Raw genomic sequence first — 20,701 nt, 5'->3', positions numbered from 1 at the left:
ACTCTTGGGCCACGCCCACTGCTGACGCAGTGGGACGGTAGACCAGAGCCCTAAAAAGAGTCTAGAATTATCCGATACAAGTCTACCTTTGATGGTGCAGAGACAGAATATCGATTCAAAAATATCAATTTACACAAATATTGAATAAAATATATCAGGGGTCCGAAATATCGACAGACAAATTCTGGTGGTGAAGAATATCGAATTTAGGTAAGTAATATCGATGTTAAAAATATAGAACTGTAAAATATCGTGTGGAAAAATATAGTTGTTAAAAATATCGATTTTTTATTAATGTTATGTATTTTAGTACATTTTTATATGTATGTGATGTATTTTTTGTATAAGATTTGTTGGTATTTTTAATATATGCGTTCATTTTTAGTAGTAATTAATATTTTTTTATTTGAATTTAGTGTTTTTAGTTCCATAGTGGGAGGTGGGTTTATAGGGCAATAGGGTGGGAAGTAATTTAATTATATTGAATGTATTGAATATTTTATTTATTATTATTAGTTTAGTTGAGATGTTATTGTGTTAAATGAGTCAAGTAATTTATTATCAATTAATTAATAATTGGTTGTTAATTAATTTTAAATAGTTAATTGGTAATTTATTATGGGAATTATGTAATTATTGTAGGTGTGTGTTGTGGTGTTTATAGGTGGGAAGAGTGGGAAGGGCGGGAAGTAATGTATTATTAATTGACGAATTAATAATTAGTTGTTAATTAATTTTAATTAATAAGTAATTAATTATGGTAATTGTGTAAATATTTTAGGTGTGTTTTGTAGTGTTTATAGATGTAAAGGGGGGTGTTAAATTAATTATTATATAGTTGTTAATTAGTGTTAATTATTTGATACTTATTATGTGTAATTGTTTATTTTATGTGTGTTGTTTTTACTTTTAAAGGAGTAAAAGGTGGGTAGTAAATAAATTTTTAATTATTTAATTATAAGTTGTTAATAGCAAGAGTTTTTCTTTTAAAATAATATTGAATTGTGTTTTATTATTTTATTGTTTAATTTAGGTGTGTGTGTGGATATGGATATTATAGTGTTAAAGCATGTGTGCTCAATTAATGTTTAATATGTTTTTGTTATTAATACGTTTTTTTAATTGATTATTAATTCTGTTACTTATAGAAATACATTTAAATTAAACATATTGAAGTGTTTTGTTATTGGTTTGGTGTTATAGGGTAGAAAATAAAGTCAATACATTTTTGTTTTACATAATTTGTTTGTTTGTTAATATGTGTTACTTTTAAATAATTATTGTTTATAAATATATTTAATTTTATATTTTTTAAATATTATTTATTTTGATGAGTTAAAAAAATTGTAATATATTTTAGTTTTTTTTCAATTGTTTAAGTGTCATTAGTAAATTTTGTTTCTCTGCTATCCAACACTTTCCCTAATGTTGCAATCACTGGAGTGGAAATAGTAATTTTTACCCCTCCACTATCCAGCACTTTCCCTACTGTTGCACTCACTGGAGTGGGAATAGTATTTTTTGCTCCTCCGCTATCCAACACTTTCCCTACTGTTGCACTCACTGGAGTGGGAATAGTGAATTTATTTACTCCTCTATCCAACACTTACCCTATTTTTGCACTCACTGCAGTGCGAATAGTTATTTTTACCCATCCGCTAGCCAACGCTTTCCCTACTGTTGCACTCTTTGGAGTGGGAATAGTAATTTTTTCGCCACTGCTATCCAGCACTTTCCCTACTATTGCACTCACAGGAGTGGAAAGAGTAATTTTTACCCCTCCGCTATGCAACATTTTCCCTGCTGTTGCACTCACTGTTGTTGGAATAGTGGATTTATTTACTCCGCTATCCAACACTTACCCTATTTTTGCACTCACTGCAGTGGGAATCGTTATTTTTACTCATCCGCTAGCCAACGCTTTCCCTACTTTTGCACTTTTTGGAGTGGAAATAGTAGTTTTTGCCACTGCGCTAGCCAGCACTTTCCCTACTCTTGCACTCACTGGAGTGGGAATAGTAATTTTTTACCCCCCCTCTATCCAACATTTTTCCTACTGTTGCACTCACTGGAGTGAGTGGGTGTGTGTGTGAGTGTCTGGATGGATCTGAGAGTGGTTGTGTGAGTCTTTGAGTGGGTCTGTGAGTGAGTGTCTGAGTGGGTCAGTCATTGGGTGCTTGAGTCTCTGAGTGGATCTGCGAGTTAATGCATGAGTAGCTGAGTGGGTCTGTGATATGGTGAGTGAGTGTCTGAGTAGATCTGTGAGTAGGTGTGTGAGTCTCTGGGTCTGTGAGTGTGTGTATGTGTGTGTGTGTGCGTGTGAGTCTTTTAATGGTTCTATGAGTGGGTGAATGAGTGCTTGAATGGATCTGTGAGTGGGTTCATGAGTATCTGAGTGCATCTGTCAGGGGGTTTGTGAGTCTGTGAGTGGGGCTATGAGTTGGTGGTTGGCTGAGTGGGTTTGTCAGTGCAATAAAATAAAGTAAGGGGCACATGGGACCAGGTACTCATGCCAGCTCCCCCGTGATGATTCTACTGTCTGGCTTGCCTGCAGTCTGCTACCCTCTGCTGCCTTCAGTTTTATCCCTCCTCTGCTAATTTTCTGCTCATTTTTCTGACTCTTCTCTGCTTGCTCCTGCCCTCTATGTTGCCTCTTTCTACATGAACTGTCTGTCATGTTGCCTCTTTCTGCTCACTCCTGATCTTTATTCTGCCTCTTGCTACTCAATTCTCACCTCTATTTTGCCTCTTGCTGCTCGATTCTCACCTCTATTTCCTCTTTCTGCTCATTCTGGCCAATATTTTGCCTCTTTCCGTTCACTCCTGGCCTTTATTTAGCCTCTTTCTGCACATTTCTGACCTTTATTCTGCCTCTTTCTGCTCCCTTCTGACCTTTATTTTGCCTCTTTTTCTCGTTTTTCCCTGTTATTCTGCCTCTTTCTACTCGTTGCTGACCTTTATTCTGTCTTTTTCTGCTCATTTTTCACCTTTATTCTGCCTCTTTCTGCTCGCTCCTAACCTTTATTTTGCCTCTCTCTGCTAATTTCTGACTGTTAATCAGCCTCTTTCTGCTCGTTTCTGACCTTTATTCTGCTCTTTCTGCTCATTTCTGACCTTTATTCTGTCTCTTGCTGCTTGTTTCTGACCTCTATTTTGCCTACTTCTGTTCTTTTCTGACCTTTATTCGGCTTCTTTCTGCTTGTTTTTCATCTTTAGTTTGCCTCTTTCTGCTCACTTTTTATCTTTATTCTGCCTCTTTCTGCTCATCTCTGTCCTTTATTCTGCCTCTTTCTGCTAGTTTATTCATTTATTATGCCTCTTTTTTCTCGTTTTTTGCACCTTTATTTTGCCTCTTTCTCCTCTTTACCCCTGGGACTTCATGACACCCTTAACACCCCGGTGGTCCCAGCCAGCTCCCCGCCTCTTGATGGAGCCAGCATTGCTCTCACATGAAGGAAGCTGCAAGAAAGGCAGCTCACTACATGCAGGATCAGTAGTTTCATCTCTTTCACTGCCTGTATGTCTGCTTTTCCTATGGAAACTAGTTCCTAACTATAACAACTACAGCGAACAGCCAGTGTATGTGTATGTATGTGTATATATATATATATATATATATACATATTCTCCAAAACTCAAAGACGTCCAACACGCTCTCAGATTCCAACAAAGAACACCATATGCCGAGTTCAAGGGTGTTTATTCACACAACTACATGTTTCGGCCAGACAAAGGCCTTGCTCACGTTAGTGCAAAGAATCGTGCATACAGAATAAATAAAGTTGCAACAAGAAGGTATGGACATAGAAAGTGGACTGGGACCAAAATAACGGCAGACATGTTGGAACAGTAAACAAACAGGCACACCGCTATAAATTCGATAGAAAATGCAAAAGCATAATTGTAAAAACGCGCTGCACATCAGACAAATCATAATGCAAGGTTGTAAAGCAAAGAAATGTCAGAACCATGTCAATCAAAAAGTATATAAAACGTGTAAAGGAACAATTAAGCAAATTGCAGTAAACAGTAATGATGTCACACAAGGTTTACACATAAAATAAATGGCCGAACTCAAACCCACACTCTGAAGTGAGCCTCACAAGGGAAAGGGGAGGGGGGGTGGGCGAGTAAAGATACCGGGAGACACACATACCTTTAATCCAAGGGGAGTGACCAACGGGGAAGATAGTGACACAGTAACCAGGTAAAATACCACCATGGCCACTACATAGTGAGACACCTACAGTGAAATACACTGAAAGAGAGCCTCGTACAGAGGCGCTAAAAGCTGTTCTTACTTGCGTATGTAGCCCCAAAGCCCACAGTACAGTCCAAAAAAACCTTCTAGATGGAAGCCCAAAATGGGCGTGCTCATAAGTGATGATGAAGGAGTGACAATTCAAGGGGCTGGAACAGTGGTGCTGTGACGTGACCCAGTCCCCACCTTTACACCTAAAGGGAAAAGGAACAAGATGTAAGATAACATGATAACAAGTATGTATGCACTTACAATAAACAACCATGGAGATGCACAGAAGACAAAAGAAAATACATCTATATAAATACAAGATAATGTACAGATATCAACAAGAAGATCAGATCACTAATGGGGTTAGTTATCTTTGAGATGAACAGAAAGTTCCTCATCAAAGTTAAGCCCCCCCGGGGTCTTGGTCTGGAAATTGATGATATGTTTTGATTCCTCCTGTCTCAACTTGAGAACTCTGTTTCCACCCCTGGGGTTCCTATTGATCTGTTCTAGGATGAAGAATTTCATAAGTGCAGGATTGGAGAAATGGTACTCACTAAAGTGTCTAGCCACGGGATACTTGACATCACAGTGGACTATGGCACGATAGTGTTCCAATATGCGCTTTTTGGCCTGGGCAGTAGTACTCCCAATGTACCAAAGACCGAAGGGCAAACAATCACGCAGACTACAAACATGGTATTGCAGTTAAGAAATTGTGTAATCTCTCTCTTAATGCCATTGTACTCTACTCTCTTGACAAGGGTACTGTTTTTACACGCCTTGCAGTGACTGCAAGGAAAGAACCCTTGTAGGCCAAGGCCTTGATATGTGGGATAGATGGTAATGTCACTGTGGACACAGAGATCCCTGATGTTTCTGCCCTTCCTATAGGTGATGCTCGGCCTATCGGAAATCAAGTCACCTATGGTGCCATCACTCTTAAGGATATTCCAATTATTGGTTAGAATCTTTTGTACCTGCCGTGACTCTCTGTTGTAAGTCAAGATCAGTCGTGTGTTATTGTCATCCTTATCAGTTTCTTCAGCTGTGGTAACTTGAAGGGTTGTGCTTCTCAGTGTGGCGTCTGCCCTGGCCTTAGCTTTTTTTAAAACCAATGACGGATACCCTCTCTGAGTAAAGCGATCCAACATTTCAGAGGCAACTTGTTGGTAACTGGCCTCTGTGTTACAATTTCTTTTCGCCCTCAGCAGCTCACCATACGGAATACTCCATTTGAGTGGTTCAGGGTGACTGCTGAGGACGTGTAACACGCTGTTACCGGCCGTGGTTTTCCTAAAAAGAGAAGTGTGTATCTTGTTGTCAATGATGTTGATCTTGACATCAAGATATTCAGCTGTCACTTTGCTAATGCTACTGGTCAGAATTATATTCTTGTCATTGATGTTAAGACAATCGATAAAACTCTGAGCTCCTTCTGACGATCCCCTCCACACCATAAACAGGTCGTCAATGTAGCGCCACCAGGGCGCCACGTGACTGATGTATTCTGCCAAAGTTGGGTTCGCAAAAATGCTCTGCTCCCAGTACCCCATCAACAAGTTCGCGAAACTGGGAGCAAAGCAAGAACCCATCGCGGTCCCAGTCACTTGATTGTACAGGACGTCGTCAAAAAGGAAAAAATTATTCAGGAGACAAAATTCCATCATATCCCACAGCATCTTACTGTTCTCTCGGAAACGCAGTGGACGTGAGTCAAGAAAATGTTTACATGCTGCCAGGCCCTGCTGATGGTTGATAATAGTATATAGGGCCTGAACATCCATGGTGATGAGAAGACATTCTTCATCCCATGTCACGTCCTGCAATTTCGTCAAAAAATCTTTGGTATCCCTGATGTAGCTAGGGAGAGCATGTACCCATTCACGTAGATAATGGTCCACGTACTTGGATACGTGTTCGGCCACACTACCCCTCGAGGACACAATAGGTCTCCCGGGGGGATTGTCCTTACTCTTATGGACTTTGGGTAAGAGGTATAGAACGGGGAGAATAGGATTATCGTTTTTCAAGAACTTGTATTCTTCCCATTCTAAAATACCCCTATCCTTCCATGTGCTAAGTTTTTCCCACATCTCAGTAATGCTGTTTCTGTACAGGTAGTTGTCTTTGTGCCTCCGCTACATAATGCTCTCTGTCTAGGATAACAATATTGCCCCCCTTATCAGCTGGGCAAATCACAACATTCTTATCATCAATCAGGGACTTGAGGGCATTCCTCTGACTCAAGGACAGATTGTTAGGCATAGGTCCCTGTTTTCTCTTGGTATGGCGGTACGTGTTCAGTTGTTTGTTAACGCACTCATGAAATGTATCTATGGCATCGTGTGCCATGGTAGGGATGAAAGTGGATTTCGGTTTGAATCCTGAAGCCGCACTACTGTCAATGGTAAAGTCTGCCTCCCGAAGGAGCTGTGTATTACTGTGGGAAGCAACTTCCCTTTCTTCAAAGCTAGAATCCCCTCGGGACTGTTCCCTCTCGCATTCTTGTTCAAGTTCTACGATGCTAATCAGCGCGTCAACATCGCCAATCCTGAAAGTATCATTAATGTGCGGTTGGGGTTTCAAAGTGGTGTGGCCACCCAGGGCTCTAAGCTTATGCCATTTCTTGAGTTTCAGCTTACGAACAAATCTAAAAAGATCAAGTCTAGATTCGCTGTAGTTTAAGGGCATAGACGGGCAAAACGAAAGTCCCAAACAAAGAGTAGTTTTTTCAATATCATTCATAGTTCTGTTGGATAAGTTAATGATCGTTTTATTTACCAGATCATGATCCATTATTGTTTTCCTCTGGAGCGTGTGTTCATGTTTCCCACGTTGCCCCTTGCATTGCCTCTGTTGCCACCTCTGAAAGAGCCTCTTCCCCCTGTTCCTCCGTTGACTCGTCCTGTCTATTGTATGTTGTTATGAAATGAATGACCTGTGTTTCATCTTGTTTTGCTGTGTATCATTCTCATTAAGGAGTGACTCTCTTGTTCTTTTAGATACTTAATTCAGTGCTGTATAAATGGTGGATTGAGAATAGCCTCTTTCTAGGAATCTTTTTGTCATGATGGTAACTTATTTTTGATAATTAGTTACGGTACTACAATTCCTTCTTGCTCTGAGGAGCTCACCTAAAGGAATGCTTTGAATCAAAGCATTCGAATGACAACTCCTAGAATGCATGAGACTATTTCCAGCTGTGCTTTTTCTGAACAACGAGCTTTCCAGTCTATTGTCACACACAGTTAGTTTTTGGTCCAAAAATTCAAGTGTATGTTTGGACCATTGTGCAGTAAACTGTAAGTTGAACGTATTGATGATAAGTTCTCTCACAAATTCAACAGCCTCATTTTCAGTTCCATCTCAAACGACAACAAGCATTTACAATGCAATGGTCTTGTCTTTGTGAAAGTTAGAGCTATTGGCATTGCTCATGACATTATTTTTTTTTTAGGGTGGCGGTCACATCCTAATTGCAGAGGGGGGAACGCAGCAGCCCATGCGAACGTTCCCTCCTCCTCAAGGGTCGCGGACGGACTCAAGTCAGTCCGCGATCCTAATGGGCTCCTAAGTCAGCAACAAAAACATTAGTGCAACAACTATTAATTGATCCATTTTGCATTATCTGACAAAACTGATGCATTCATATTGATGGTCAGTAAAAGAGGAATTCGATTCGAAATGGACTTGTAACACAATGAGTGAATTACAGAAACATGTGAAGAAACACTTTAAGAGAATTGGATTTCTGAAGAATAATCATCTACGAAAGTCACTAAGTTGTACAATTTCAGTAACATAATAAAATCCAGTTGATCCTCTGTTATGCCCAATAATCTATATAAATGAAGTTATGTTTTAAATAATAGGTCAATTACTATTTGCAATACATATCTACACTTGTGAAAGGCATCTTTTGACTACACAAAGCCCTTTTCTACATTCACTGGGTTTTTGTGTCACGAGAGCTTCATATAGTAAAATATCCTGCCAAGCCAGCTCCTGCTTGTAATGGAAATGTGAGCCTGAAACTGGAGGAGCACTTGATGTATCCTGCGCTGCATATGGTGTTTTATGGAGGAAAAAGAGTGTTAATTTGAATGTATTTAACTTGGTGATTGGCTGGTTTGTATTTCGTTTGCCAGCATCTCCAAGGCCTAGCAACTTAAAAAACAAATTTTCAAAAAGGCCAGGAATTTTGATGCATTGAATCCCCCTCCGTGGTAACTCCTGAATGCTTATATCACCATGTCTTATTCACAGCCAAAATAATGGATTGAGGATGGGAACGAATAAAAACGTTTGAATATGAAAAGCATTGTCAGAGGATATGTCAGAATTATTTGGCCAGAATTTTGAGGAAGGACGAGAATTATACAGGCGATAATGCTGCGCCCACAAAAGGAGATGAAGAGCTCAAGTTAAATAATAAAAAAATAAAAAAAGAAGTCTCAAAGTCCCAGTCCATTGTGCCAATAATTAAATCCTTATGTTGAATCTTAGCTTGGTCTTTTACATGGCATTCGGAGATGCAAGAGGGTTCAAAGCGCAATATTACAAAAAATAGCATCACGGATAGTGGCTACTGTAAAAAAAGCATTTGCCATGCAATAGGTCTCGCAATTGTGAGATTTTCATCTATTGGCATTGTAAATGACAATGCCTTTTATTTATAGGTTTAAAAACCTGCTATAATAAAAGGCATTGTCAATTACAATACCAATAGGTCAAAGTTTAAAAAATGCGAGACCTATTGCCTTGGACTGGAATCCGCAGTTGCACAAAAACAAGTAGGTTAAAAACGTCATAAGGAGTATTAAGACCTTAAGGTGTAGTAAAGCTTTTTAAAGTGGAATTCCCAAAATCCCCATGGTGAACATGTCAAATAAAACACATAAGCTAGTAAAAACGTCTGTTAATTATTTTAAAAAAAATCAGAGCGTATCGAAACCCTTGTAAAGCATAACCCAAACATTTGGGTCCCCAGTATGAACATGTGAAAAAACATCACAGGGTGTAGTGAAAACAACTGTAAAGTGATACATAGACACTGATGGCTCTCTCTGTAACACCAACATGTGTGATAATGTTATGTTATGTTATAAATTTTTATATAGCGCACGGCTGCCCCAGCAAAGGGTGTCCCGGCGCTTATCAAAAGAAGAAAAGGGCAAACGCCGCCGATGGACATGAGAGCATAACATAACCAGCCCTAACAGAAGAGGTGAGTCTTGATTGCCTTTCTAAAGGCCAGGAGGTCATGTAAGCCACGTATCTGTGATGGTAGTGCATTCCAGAGTTTTGCGGCCAAGTACCGGAAGGAGCGTCCTCCCATCCGGGCACGCTTTACTCGCGGAACCGTAGCCAGAGACTGTCCTTCTGATCTGAGGGCTCTCCGGGGAGTATACATAGTCATTAAGGGACATAGCATGGGTGGTGACGCATTTTTCAAAATCTTAAAAGCAAGACATAAGGTCTTAAAATGAATTCTCTTCTCCACAGGAAGCCAGTGGAGCTTTATAAGCAAAGTCCCAGAGAGAAGACCTAATAGTAATCGCCTCAACATGAGATTTGCTGATAAGTGAGATTTTATAGGGATTATTGGGCTTGTCTGAGATGTCCGAGAAGGGGAGATTAGTACAAAAACCGCTCTTGGCAAAGTCAATACATCTCGCCCTTGCCCCAATTGACGTTGCTAAGATTGTAAGCCCTGTCGTACAGCATCCCTGTACAGCGCTGCTTTTATTTTAATAACAGGAAAAAGGGTACACGCAGTCGGCTTTGTAATTTGCAGGCGCAAGCAAAAAAATGCATGCAACTACAACATGACACAGGCAGTTTTAAATAAAAACAGATTTTGCTTGCTGCTTTGAGTTGGACTGGTATAGAAAAACAAAACTGTGGAACTGGAGAAGAGAGCAATAACAAGTGGGGGTTGTAAGGAATTACAGACAGCGTTTGGTAAAACCAGATGGGGGCACGGGAGGGGGAAGGAACATAGGGGATGGGTGAAAACATGTAGAAAGAGTAACGGAGGGTGAGATGCTGCACTGGATAATGTGAGGGTGAGATGCTGCAACTGACGTATTGAGCAGTTGTAGGAAGGGCTACGGCTGCCGTTTTTGGAACTGTGGAACCAGGTTTTAGTCCTTGCGTCTGTTCAAAACCCTGAGATTCTAGGCAAGTCACTTGATTTCCCCGTGCCTAAAGCAAAATGAACGTGCCCTTCTATTATATAAGTGTTGCTTTTGTAAAATCCTTCAATAGCTTCCACTCGAGCTCAGGCTACATAGAAAACATAGAAAAAGAAGTAAACATCATGTGAAAACAGACTAAAAACACAAACATACAGATATCACCTGCCACAAAATGCCGACCCTCTAGTCAGCTACGCATACCTGTGACTTAGAAGCTGCCCTTATTAAGAGTGCCGATCAAGTCACTCCAAATCGACGATAACAATAAAGTACAACACACCAACCCCTCAACTCTGACTAACGCGCTGCACTGCTGGTAATGATTATTGGGCGGCTGGCGAGGCGCCCTACACAGCGTGTTTGCGTGCAGCACAAGGTTCCTACGGCCAGCCTGGCAGGAGTAAATGTGGTCATGTCTCTATGTGCGCCCAGTGCATTGTTGTAACTTTAAGGCAGCTGCTTATAACTTGCCTATCTTCATTGGAGCTGCAGGAAGGGCGCTCTGGAGAAGCCCAAAGCCATTCAAACAATCGGAGGGAGAACTAGCTTTGGTGGAAGGGGATTGTAGTGTCTTGGGCACAAAGATGACTGACACTTACTTTATATTTCAAGGAGCTTTATTATCACACTCCTGCCTCGTCCCTGTCCCTACTCTAACTGCCCCTTCCCTGCTCGGACTTCTCCTCTTCCTCCAACCCTGTAACTCCTCCCATCTCAACTACTAGACTGCTCACATTATCACATCTCACCCTTTGTTAACAAAAGAACGAAACTGACTTGATTATAGTTCTTCAATCATTCTTTTGGGCTTGTGGATGTCTCTTCGAGGTCGGAGACTCACGCCGGTATCTTCAGATGTAACTTCTATCTGATGATCAGGTCTCTGTGTTGCACCCATTTGACTAGGTCCTTCTGCATCTCGTTTATCCGTGGCTCTGTCAAGGACCTCTTTCATAGCTGGGGTACACTTTTGAAAATGGGAAACATTTCGGGTAACCCGTCTGTTCTCAGACTCTGCAGTAATCATGGTACCCTTCTGCTGGGTGATAACCAAAGGTTCATCTTTGAATCTGCAATCCGTTTTCTTTGACTGTTCTTGTTTAAAAACCACAAGGTCTCCTGTATGCAGAGATGGAGACTTTGCTTTCCGTCGAGTGTCCGCATACGATTTCATTTTGCTCTTGCCGGCTTGATCAGCCAACGCTAGTTCTCGATGGACACGTGCCGGAGACACTGATCGCAGAGCTCCTTCCCATGTCGGGATCCGTGTTCTAATGGGTCGCCCCAGCATGAGGGTGGCAGGACACTTTCCTGTAGTAGCATGTGGTGTTGTTCTATACGCTCTCAGGACCTCATTAAGAGCCACTTGTAAATCTCTTTTTTCCAAGGTGGCTTGTTGAAATGTCTTCTTTAACGTTGCCATGAACCGTTCAATGGTGCCATTGGCTTGTGGCACAAAGGCGTGACCTTGCGATGTCGGAAGTTGAGATGTTTTGCAAATTCACTAAAGTCATGTCCATTAAAGGGGGGACCATTGTCTGTTTTGAGTTCTTTGGGGACACCCCAGGCGGCGAACACTTAATCTAGTACGGCAATCGTGCTGGAGGCATTGGTGGAGGACACAAACTGTGCTATTGGAAACCTCGAGTATTCATCCATAATAGCCAACACGTATTTGCCTGACTGGAGTGGTCCATAAAAGTCCATGGCAAGTTCTTGCCATACCCCTCTGGGTAGCTTGGTCATTTGAAGAGGAGCTGGAGAATCCCCGTGCCTCACCAGTTGACACTGGGGGCAATCCTTTAGGGTGAGCTCCACCATTTGGTCAAGTAGTGGGAACCATACTCGCTCCCGGAGAGCTCTTTTTGTCGCAACAATTCCACGATGGCCCTCGTGGGCTAGGTTAATCACACCTTGACGTAACTGCCTCGGGATGACAATCCGATGGTCTCTCAGTAGGAGCCCCTCTGAGGTAGCAGATAACTCTTCACTGATATGCCTGAAAGCTTGCATTTCCTGACGAACTTGAGGATTATTCTTTTCCTCTTCACTGTCATGTCTCCAGCGATGTGTGCGCAGTCGGCGCACTACTTTCTGAAGGATGTTGTCTTGCGCAGTGGCTTCCTGTATCGCTTCCAAAGGGACTGCCGGTGGACGGGCTAAGCCCACTACAAAGTGTATGTATTCTTCGGCTATTGAAGGAGGTGAGGCCTGAGATGCTTGAGGGTGTCGGGACATGTAGTCCGCAGGATTCTCTGCCTTTCCCGGTTTATGTATTATTGTGTAGGTGTATTCTTGCAGGCGCAGACCCCACCGTTCAATGCGAGGTGGCATCTTGGCTTTGGGATTGCCAAAGATGGTGACAAGCGCCTGGTGGTCCGTAACCATGGTGAAATGTTTGCCATAGATGAACACATGAAAATGCTCGCAGGCCCATACGACCGCGAGACTCTCTGGTTGGGAATATGCCTTCTCGGTGTCTGATAGGCTGCGGCTGGCATAAGCCACGATGTGTCGTCGATCAGTGTCATTGTCGTACTGAGCTAGGATTGCACCCAACCCCACTGGGCTAGCATCCACCGTTATCTCCGTCTTCCTCTTGGGGTTAAAGTATGCTAGATTATCGGCTGATTCCACCGCCTGTTTAATTTCTTGAAACACCCGCTCACACTGAGGGCTCCAGACAAACGGTTGTCCTTGCTTGGTGAGGGCACGGAGTGGGTGACTGATGGTGGTGTAGTCCTTTATATATCTGGCGCAATAGCTCGCCATGCCCATAAACGATCAGATATCACTCACATCTTGAGGGCTCTTGGTGGTATTGAGCGCTGTCACTTTCTCAGGGTCGGGCTTCATCCCAGCCCCCGAGAACACATGTCCGAAGAACTTAAGAGTGGATTGATGGAACTCACACTTGTCCTTATTGAGAGTAAGATTAGCTTCTAGGAGAGCATGACATACTCGATCCAAAGTATTGGTTTTCCCAAACGTACACAAATTACACACAATGTTGTAACTTTGATTTTCTTTCTTTTATTCAGTTTTTATTCTTTCTTTTCTTTTTTTGATAGTTGCGAATAGCCGACGCGTTTCGTCCGTTGCCGGACTTCTTCAGGTACCAGAAGGCCACAACGCGATGCTCCTGTACGTTCCAGCTCCTTGACCTCACTGTGGGCCTGCTCTTGTCCTTTGTCTACACTGACCGTTGCTAGGATCTGTGATCCTGTTTATGACTTTTCAATTAATAATAGAAAATCCCCGAAAAACCTGACCGGGACATATGTGAAAAGCGAAATCAGAAAGATTGTTTTAAGCCCTGAAGAAGTCCGGCAACGGACGAAACGCGTCGGCTATTCGCAACTATCAAAAAAAGAAAAGAAAGAATAAAAACTGAATAAAAGAAAGAAAATCAAAGTTACAACATTGTGTGTATTTTGTGTACGTTTGGGAAAACCAATACTCTGTTTATCTGTATGTTCTTTTTTAACAATTGTTTTGCAATGGTGCATAACTCTTGAAGGGTGCTGTCCAATTTCAAAAATCAGTTTTTCTGGGTGGTAGGTTGCCTATCTTCCTTAAGGCCCGTGTGGGGAACACGTGTCTGGACCTAGCACCTTCAGTTCCTATATAGCGCACGGTATTTTAATAGTAGTGCAGATTGTTCCTTAAATTCCCAGTTCTCTTGTCATATACATACTCGATCCAACGCTTTGTCGTGTTCCTGTGTGTTCGACCCATACACCAGAATATCATCACTATAGTTCAGTGAATTTGGTATGTGTCTGATGGTCTGACGGATGACTTCTTGGAATATTTCCGCCGCAGAGGAGATACCAAAACTCAGCCGTTTGTATCGAAACAAACCCAGATGAGTGGCAAATGTCGTTATGTACCTTGACTTTTCGTGTAATTCCAGCTGGTGGTATCCCTTATTTAGATCAAGTTTGGAAAATACCCTGTCTCCATTCAATGCTGATATCATGTCACTCAGGTGAGGCCCTGGGTGACGCTATCTTTCTATGGCTGTATTGGGAAGCCTCATGTCCACACATAAACGTACCTTTTCAGGAGTGCCCTTCTTTGGGACAATGACAACTGGTGACACCCATGGCGTGGGACCATCCGTTTTTTCAATAATGTCGGCTTGTAACAACTCCTGGATTTCATCCTCTACGGCTTGCTGAAGATGAAAAGGCACTCGCCTGGGGTGTTGGGCCACAGGGCGCACTTGATCATTGATGTGCAGGCGAATCAGACATTTGTTCATTTTTCCGAGCCCAGTGAATAACTTGGGAAACTTACGGACAATGTCCGGATTATCACTGACTCGATATAAGATCTCAACCAGTCGGAGGCCCTCCGCTGTAGGCAAACTGAGGAGACAATCAGCCTCCGGGCCCTCGATGACATGAATATATGCCGACACAGAAGTAGATTCATGTTTGAGTGTTGTTGTGAATTTGCCCAGGCATGGAAGTGTTTTTTTCGCCATCCAGGTGAACAACCTGACATGTGCTGGACTCAGGAGGGGTGGTGGCTTCATTTTGTTATATTCGGTCACGGGCATATAATTTAATGACGCTCCGCTGTCTAAAACAAACTTGGTCGCATGTGTCCCCACCTTGATGTCTAATGGGGATATTTCTTTAACTGGTCCGGGTCTGCTACCATGCAGATATATTCATCCGTGTATACTGACTCCCGAGATGTCGATCTCGATTCTCTCGACGATGACCGTCTCAGCGACCTTCTTGTCCATTGGGATTTGCGAGACTCCCTGCTGGAATGTGACGAGACAGAGGATGACATTGCTCTATCCTGTACAGCTTTTGCGTGATGTCGCTTGATATCTGGGCGAAACGACTTTGTTGTTTCACTCCTTCTTTCCTTGCTATATACTCCGCACATCACCTCAAAGTGATTTTTTCGTCCACATTTTCGGCATTGTTGACCCACTGCTGGACACACATCTGTATGAGGGAAGTCGTACCCACATCCATAGCATTTTCTTGAGCGCTCTGGTTTTCTGGCATGGTCTGATTTCTTGTCTCTCCGACCAGACTCATAGCGTCGGCGACCTTTGTATTGATGACGGGACGCCGGTCGGGACCTTCTCTGTCGCTCGTTTGATCTTCTGCGAGTGCTGTTAGTCTGCATCCAATATGCTTGCTATCTTCTCTCACTACGCCCCGTCTACATACTTTTGGCATGCTCCGCCGCTTGATCATGCACCCTAGTCATTTCCTCTATTTCGTCGAGATTATGACTTTTCCTTAGCAGCCTCCTTCGGAGAGTCTCTGAGTGACAACCCTCGATAACTCATAGTCGGATGGCATCCTCCGTCGAGAACGCGTCAAAGTTGCAATACTGAGACAGTCGGCGTAGTCTAGATATGAATGTACTCATCATTTTGTCCTTGTCTTGACGGGCTTGATGGAATACATATTTCTCGTAATCCACATTTCTTTTGTGTACGAACTTTCTGTTTACCGCATCTCGCACTTTGTCATATGTTCCTTTATCATCTGTCGGCAACTCTTTGATCAATTTGCAAACCTCTTTACCGACCAGATTGCGTAGGGCAATTAATTTGTTTCTGTCTCCTGTGACTTTTGATCCTTCAAGATAGTCCTCGAAATCCTCCAGCCACTCCTGCCATCTGGGGCCCATGCCTCCAGCCACCAGGGTTAGTGATTCCGGGGGGCGCAGATGTGAAACTCTAGTTGCAACTGGGGCGGCCGCTGCTGCACCACCATCATTTCGGTGCGGCGAATTTGACATTTCTGGACGGGTGTATCAATGTCACTTTTCCACTTGCTAGTGTTTGTTTCTTTTCGCCAATGCTTGTTTGGCCTTTACCAGTGCTTGTTTGCTTGCTGTTTGTCTTTGTCAGTGCTTGCGTGCATTTACCAATGCTCGTTTTGCATGTAACAATGTTTGTTTGCATTTACCAGGGCTCCTTTTGCATTTGCCAGTGCTTCTTTTGCATTTACCAGTGCTTGTTTTGCATTTACCAGTGCTTGTTTTGCAATTACCAGTGCTTGTTTTGCATTCGCCAGTGCTTGTTTTGCATTTGCCAGTGCTTCTTTTGCATTTGCCAGTGCTTCTTTTGCATTTACCAGTGCTTGTTTTGCATTTGCCTAGGTCTTGTACTGCCTGACCTCAAAATGGACGCTTCCACAGTGCACAGGGGAATTGTCCTGACGGCTGCCTGGTTCTAAGATGGCCGCCGCTAGGGAAATCTCAGCTCTCGCGAGATCTTGACTTCATTCATTTCCCTCACGCCGACTCTTCACTGGGACTCACTGGATCGCCGGTCCTGCAGACAACACCACGGTGACGGCGTTCCACGCACCTCTGCCCGCTGAACCCTCCAAGGGGGGTCGGGGTGGGCTCCCGACTCTTCCGCTGCACTCACCGGCCACTTCCGACGCCGTGCCGCGTCTCACGCATCTGGGGTAAGCTCCCAGTTTTGGCACGAATCGGCGGACGGCTGTGCTTTCTTCCAGCGCTCGATCGCGCTAGTCAGGCAGGGCTCCACGCGATCAGCAAATCGCGGAGCTGGCGCAATTATCACTGGCCTGTGTCTTTAGGCGGCGATCTCTTTGGGGGCACACATGTCGCGACAGCGACCACGTTTTCATGCTGCCCAGGGACAGGACGCTTTCTTTGTTCACGAAGGGATGGCAGGTCACTTCATCCCACCGTCGTCGCCAGCTGTAGTGTCTTGGGCACAAAGATGACTGACACTTACTTTATATTTCAAGGAGCTTTATTATCACACTCCTGCCTCGTCCCTGTCCCTACTCTAACTGCCCCTTCCATGCTCTGACTCCTCCTCTTCCTCCAACCCGTAACTCCTCCCATCCCAACAACTAGACTGCTCACATTATCACAGGGACTCTGAATGCTAGGGCCAGGACTTCACCAGGAAGTGGTGGTCTGCTTTCCTGGCCGGTGTTTTGGCTCTGGAGCAAATGAGTCTGGGGGAGGAGGAGCGCAAAAGGGGAGGCTGCAGCTAGCGGTGACAATGGAAAGCTACATCTAGTCTCTAATACCTTCCTGTACAGTGTTAACAGAGTGTGGACGGGTTCTCGGCATCAGCTCTCCCCATTGAAAATTAAAATTAAAAGTGAATGCCATTTGTGTTAAAAAAAAAATGCCTTCAGCGGAGCACGTTTGTTTTAGAGCCTAGACACAACAATAAGCATGTGTCTCTCCCCCAAAAAATAAACGTAAATGCAGAGTGTGAAGAAAACAATTGCTGGAGCTGGTTTGATTTCTAGCCAAGCAAATTAAAGTAAACAGTGTAAACAAAAAAGTCCAAATAAAGGCACATACTATAAATCAAAAACTCACTAGCATTAAATTCAATAAACAAGTAGTCCCCAAATAACACAATAACACTTACGAGAGTAAGGGAACAATAATTAGCCGGTGCTCCCTGGGTAAAATCGGAAATGATGTATTGGACCAGGAACAAATAAGGACCAAGGAAACAAAATGCCAATTGCAAGAAGCAGGCCATATTGCCAGATTACACTATGGTAGAGTGTTTAAAGCAGACCTTGCTACAGCTGACGCTCAATCTAAAAATGGTCTTGCAGAAGAGACCAAAAAAATTAAAGCGGACTCCTGCAGCAGCACACCTTCCTTGACGATGAGTCAGACAGTCGACGCGGCATGTAATGAGCTGACGTCACACGTACAGACAGCATTGACAGACTGGAGGTAGCCAGCTGCACCCCCGTAGAGATGGACGGAGAGCAGCCCTCGACTTCCCGGGATTCTCAATTGTTGGCGCAGGAGGAGGAGGCGGAGGGAGAAGAGAGTACAACGCCCTGACGGGGAGAAGGTCCCAGGAGTACGTATGGCGCAGTACAGAGGACGCCTGGGAGGGGACCGTAGGTCCTGAGGGTATTTATTGGCTTCTGTGCATGGCGGCAGCGGTGTGTGTATATGTGTGCGTCTGTGTGTGTGCGTGCATGGGGGGGCGGCGGTGTGTGTGTATGTGTGTCTGTGTGTGTATGCGCGTGTGTGCGTGCCGGCCGGCCTCAGTAACGCTGTGTGTGTGCGCGGGAAGCGCGTCCACGCGCCCTAAGCGGCTCGTGCACCGGTCTGTCTCCCTATAACTATAACTTGTCTGAAACCTACGGTTTTTTCAGTGAATTTCAAAAGTTTTTTAAATGCTAATTCCTAACTATTGTTGTGTGGCGTTTTAAGCTCCAAGTGAATTTTCCCGATTCATGCCCTTTTATAGGTACAATTCACATTGCCCTTATATAGCCATAGAAATCAATCCCTTATTTAGTCATAGCCCATGCTACCCAAATACAGGCATGGCTACTTCCACCCGTACAAAACGTCACGACAATTTCTTGGAAAATCAGCTTAAGCAGTTAGGGAACTTCCCCTTGCTTAAATATTGGTTTGTCCAAGAACTCGTACTTTGCAAAGAACAACTATTCCCTAGGGGTTCTTTCCTGACATTATTATGCCCGACTTTACGTCAAGCTATGGCATTCCTAAACACCTTCAAGTTATAAATATGCTTTCCCTTGCTATGGCAAACTACGGTGGTTCGGAGCAGTTCGACTATCTACTTGCCCGACGCAGCTCGCTACAGTAAGTGTAGAAGGAAGCCGACCCCCCAGCTGACGCACTGATCAAGAGACTGTCTTTCTCTCACCGAGAATCCAGCTCCAGTGTTTCCAAGCTCCCCTTGCAGGGTGTTGGGAAATCGAGTCCAGAGACAGAGATACCAGACCTCCTTCATTCTAAACCAAGGTATGGAGCTGATTAGAACCTAGAGAAACTTTTGGTAGATTCTTGGCAAAAACAACTAAACCTATGCTACCCAATACTTACTTCTTCACGCGTACTAGACTTAGGTTAGGTACATTGGGGTAGGCGTATTTAGAAGCACCAGTTGAGTATTTTTAGTCAATGTTATTTATGTATGTATTTTTATATGGCTTGGAAACCATACAATGCTTTTACAGTATTATTTTATAATACTATTCTCGCTGTACGCATTATACTTTGCAGTCTGCTTAACTATTGTAGCAGTTCACTTCTCTTGCATGAGAAAGAAGACTGTTCAATAAACCTTTTTATTGAAAACCCCTGTCTCTCTATTTATCTGCAACTCTGTTGAAACGAAGCATGAACGATTGACTGAGTGAAATAATTATCTATTGTTTCCACGACTCTAGAGATATATTTCTTATTCTTGGGAAACAAAGTTGTCATGTTTATGCGGTTGTCAGAAACTAATCCCTTCTTGTGAATTCGAGAAAGTTTCTAGTGACCTCTGAGCTAGCTGGCACTCACAAGTAAGTTTAGTATATTCGATAGAGACCTAGTCGACCTCAGTCCTACGTCTAATCTATAGGATATATTATTTCACTGCGCAGAGCCTATTGGGAATATAGGAACTACACTACACTATAACGTGTCTGAAACCTATGGTTTTTTCAGTGAATTTCTAAGCTTTTTTAAATGGTATTTTTTAAGTGTAATAGTAGTTTTACATATATTGTTTGTACTGAATTTCTGGACTTTTTAAACTGTTTAAAAAAAAAAAATCTTTTGGCATTTGCATTTTTTTGAAATGTAAAAGTAAAATATAGTGCAATTATTTTGTTTTATTTTTTATTTTAATATATAATTGTTTTTTAATTAAAAAATGTTGGAGTCGCGCACTGAAAGCGCACCGAGCACGGCGGATACGCGAATCCAAGCCGCCATTTTAGAAAAGTCATGAAGGATCCGCGTACGGAGTGCAATGGGTTCGCGTTGTGCAGTTACGTTATACACGTTGGTTACGTGGTGTGCGCGCCCTGTATGCGACCGGTCCGCAACTCCTGCTCCCGCGCATTTGCGACACATGCGCATTACAGTACGCGACGCTTGCGCAGTGCAGCGCCGTACATGACGTCATACACGTACCGGACGTGCTGGGTGAGCGACTTCTGCAAATTTGTTTATGTTCTAAAATGATATGTATGTCTCTTTTATATACATACTAGCTTACCCGTTGCGCGTTGCTGCGATCTCCGAAGGAAGAAAATTCAAGGAAACTCGTTATGATAACATTCAATTTACATTGTGTCATTTTTATTGAAAAGTATTCATTTTAATATGGCAAACATTTCAAAGTGTCGTTTTACTTCTATTTATTTATTCGAGTGCTTGTGGATACACGATTTTTTGTTTTTCCGTCTGGTACGTACATCAGTATTCG

At 43.1% G+C, this 20,701-nt stretch overlaps 1 long non-coding RNA gene across 1 annotated transcript in view; it reads right to left on the bottom strand.

The window, feature by feature from the left end:
* Positions 1-3,699: 3,699 nt before the first annotated feature.
* The window catches only part of LOC144782828 (uncharacterized), a 187,046-nt gene continuing 170,044 nt past the window's right edge, over positions 3,700-20,701 (bottom strand). Inside the window, exon 3 of the long non-coding RNA XR_013601280.1 lies at positions 3,700-4,455. This is a non-coding gene — a long non-coding RNA (uncharacterized LOC144782828). The remainder of the gene's footprint in view (positions 4,456-20,701) is intronic.

Source organism: Lissotriton helveticus, chromosome 9, assembly GCF_964261635.1.
Source record: "Lissotriton helveticus chromosome 9, aLisHel1.1, whole genome shotgun sequence".
Lineage (NCBI taxonomy): Eukaryota > Metazoa > Chordata > Amphibia > Caudata > Salamandridae > Lissotriton > Lissotriton helveticus.
Note: the sequence above shows the minus strand (reverse complement) of the source record. Positions and strands in the feature narration are given on the sequence as shown.